Source organism: Athene cunicularia, assembly GCF_003259725.1.
Source record: "Athene cunicularia isolate RWA chromosome 6 unlocalized genomic scaffold, athCun1 chr6_part2, whole genome shotgun sequence".
NCBI lineage: Eukaryota > Metazoa > Chordata > Aves > Strigiformes > Strigidae > Athene > Athene cunicularia.
This window is the reverse complement of record NW_020799106.1, coordinates 6,115,719-6,119,672: the sequence shown is the minus strand read 5'-3', so window position 1 is coordinate 6,119,672 and position 3,954 is coordinate 6,115,719.

The window sequence follows — 3,954 nt, the reverse complement described above, 5'->3', positions numbered from 1 at the left end:
GGGGTTGTGTTCATTTTTAAAAATTTAAATCCTTCTGTCCATCATGGAGATCCATTCTGAATTTCTTGTTATTTGTCCCCTCAGTTGGTCTTAAGCTTAGGGGAGTCCAGTTATCAATCTTGGGCATCTTTGTGGAAAGTCTAATCTGAAAACTAAAGTCTTCTCCCAACATGGAAACAATATTATGGTATCTGTCTCTCCCTGGAGTGACAGGGGTGTGATGTGCTGTCTGACCTACTGTGCTTCTCCTGTTTGGTGCCTATTTGTTATAAACTGTAACACAAGTGCCTGCCAATGGAACCCTGATAATATGTGTATCTTATTAATCTCATTAGTATATTTATTCTAGTGTCAGTTTTCTGGGGCTGATACCAGTGTTAATGCTGTTTGTGTTTGTACCAGTTTATATAAAAGCTCAGAGTACTGGTGTTCTGCTGATACAGCTACATTGATCCTAGATTTGATGGCATCAGTAGCAATAGCTATTTTTATAGCACGTCATCCAGCTTATCAGAAATACATATTTTTTTTTTAATTCTACATGCTTTTCCCTTGTATATTTTATGACTAAAAACATTTTAGAGATTAATAATTCTCTATATCTGATAAATGTAATTGCAAATACTCTTCTAGTGCATATACTGCTTTTCTTCATATAAAGGTAATTTGCTCAAGAAAGACTTTCAAACCGTTCTATAGGGAGGGACTGTAAAGCACTTCAAACAGCCCTTAAGAGAAGAAACCCTAGTTCATGTGAAGGATACAAATTAATTTTTCTCTCTTTAACAAAAAGAGATGGAAATGCAGCCAGCTGTAGTGCTTTGAATCAGATGGCAGCCCAGATTCTCCTCTCCCTGTTTAACTTGCTTGTAAAGGTAAAAGGGGGTAGTTGGATGGATGATGTAGCACCTAAGCAGCTGGTTTCCCTTGAGAAGTGAGAATACAACAGACTTTGAACAGCAAACTCATTTTTCATGTCATTAAAACCGGTGTCATTATTAGCCAATTATTACATGGTTTGTTCTGGCAAAGCACCTTTAGCTATTTGTTCTGGAAGAACATTTGCAGATATTTGGAAGACTCAGCCCAGCAAAAGCTGATGGCAAAACTTGCATTTTGCAACACAGCTGCTAGAGATCAGTCCTGTAAAATTGTATTTGCCCTAGTGAAGGGCATGGATTATTAACTGGTGTTCTAGTACACTGATACAGCCTCTTTTCCTATATGTATATATTTATCTTGAAATGGTCTAATTTTCTGTATTTCGCAAATAGAGTTGCGTTAACCCATTCTTAGCAGAGCAAACCCAGCAGTACTGAAAAGCAAGAGGAAGCTGAGCAGCCTGGTTTGCTTTTGGGACAGCATCACTGGGACCTGACCTGTTGGCCAGTAAGAGCACTTAACTGGAGTAAGTGGGCAGCCCAGTTCTCCCTCATGTTAGAAAGGAAAGAAATAAGCACCTGACAAATTACTCAGTGTTAGATCATTCAGGGCCCACCCCCCAAGCATAAATTGCTTATCTTTTTTTTTTTTTTTCTTTTAATATATAGTATTTTTACACCTTTTTTTTGCTAGTTGCATGAAAAGATCCAGCAAATGTCCCATGTGACTATCAACAGTGATGTGCCTTGGCCTCTGCATTGGTAAGAACACAAAAAAATTAACATGCTTAAAAATTAATTGGAGCAGGGGTTGTAGGGTAAATCTCAAGCTCTGTTCATAGGTGTGATTAAGAGGCAACAGAGTCAGCTGTACCTGTTTTTTCAGCAGCCAACAGAGTGCTTAACTTTCTTTGCAAAGTAGACAGAGCTGCAAAAGGACAGTTGTGGGGGTGGAGAACAACTGCAACAAACCCAAATACTATATATTGGAATTAGGGTCTGTGAACCTCAAGCTGGGGGAGAGGGTGGCTACCTGCAAAGGATGGTAAGGTCTCATTTTCTCCTTTAGCACTTGCTGTGAGTCGTTCAGGGAGGTAACAAAGGGTCCTGAACCTTTTGGGTATCCAAGGGGTCTGAGTCGGTGTGTGCTTCCACTACACAGGGACTGAGCATTACCAGGCTCGAGTGGTTTGTTAGCTACCACTCTAAATGGCTTAGCTTAGCTTGCTATGAAAACAAACAGACCTGTGAAGTGAGCCCAGATCCTCTAGAGTCTACTCAAAAGGAACGATTAAACTTGACCATAACTGGGCTGATGAGATGTAAACTGGAAGTTTCGAGGTAGTAGATGGGGTTGCAGGTAGATGATGATGATAAAATACAGAGAATAGGGCACGTTGTTTAATAGTGTGTTTTTAGGTCTCTGAAACTGTATCAACCCGTTTTGCAGTATCTGGAATTAAGCAATTCTTTAGCCAGCTGTTTAGAATGAAGCTGAACAGCTTTGGGGGGGGTTTGTGTGTCTGAATTATATAAAATTAATATATCTTTAATTACTGCTGTCATGCTTATTCTTGTGCAAGTTCTGAATATATAAGATAGAGAATGTTCTAGTACTTCACAGACTTTTTGTTTTGCAAGTATTTGTCAAGTTGTTTTGCCAACATTTCCCAAGTGGCAATGTAAGAGTTAAGGTTTTGATGATGATTAAAGGTAGCATATGCCTTAAAAATCTCAGGCTGAGTAATGCTGAATGATAGGTAAGGTTGTTTCCTGAATGCTTGTTTTTGTCTTTGAATGAGAGAAGGGGAAAAAAAAAAAAAAAGAAAAAAAAAAAAAGCAAAAGGCAGTTTATATGTTCTGTAATAGAAGCAAGTATGCTGATGATTAAAAGAGATACTGGGTAGCTTTAATTTCCTGAGCACGAACACTGCTATCTTACACTTTCATATCCTGCAGTGAGAGATGAGACTGCTGGGAAGGTAAGCAGTGAAGCTGTTGTAAAGCTGATGAAATTACACAGCCAAAGATAAAGCAACTCAGTAAGATGTCAGCCTCTGGCACTGTCAGATGGGGTGATATTTATCAGTTAGTTTACGCTGGGTATTTTTATTGCAGCCCAGTGTACATCTCATCCTGCTGTCATCAGATTTGCCAGGCCTCCCCCCGATGGTGGGCACTGCCTGTGTTTGTTCTTTCACCTTTGCTATATTAGTCTCTTCTCCCTGCCATGGTAATGAAGATGAGACTTCATGTGCTCTGTTTGTCCCAGCTTTGAAAGGCTTGTGTCTGAGTCATTACAGCGGTGCACAATATAGACCGGGAACATTTACATCTTTTAGGTCCCTGATGCATATCATAACCTGTCACAGGTGATGGATCCTGAAGAAAATGAATTTCCTATCCTCTCTCTTCCATCTTCACAGTGGTTTGCTCTTTGCTCCCTTCTCCTAGTGGGGCAGTAAGGGAGAGGGGTTACTTCTATAAAATGAAATTTGCTGCCAATGTTCAGAAGGTTTCTGGTCTTGATGTGCGATGTGCTTCTCAGTGCTTTAGATAAAATGATTTGCTTGCTGCTTTGTCAAAACTGCTTCTCCAAAATTATCGCAGGACTCTTGGCACTGCAGGCAGATGGCTTTTTTAAGGAGATGGGGTCTGGACTCCAGCACCAGATTCATTACTGTCTTACTCTTTCTCACTCCTAGAGCTGAGGTTTAAAAAGGGAAGCAGGTCAGAACAGTAGCACTTTAACTCTTTGCTATAAAATGGAGATGAAAAGTGATACGAGTCAAGAGGAGAGCACTGAATCCAGAACATGAGTGCTGCTGATGCGTATATAGCTTTAGTAGGCTGTTTGGCAGTCCTTACTTTCTTCTGTAATTACAAAAAAATAACTGCAATTAAAACCATATGGTTCTTCCCCTTTAGTGCCTTGATGGGAACATTTTCATAAATCTGAAACACATGGGTCGGGGCAATCCCCAGCACAAATCCAGGCTGGGTGAGCAGTGGGTGGGGGGCAGCCCCAAGGAGAAGGACTTGGGGGTGTTGGTGGATGGAAAACTGACTGTGA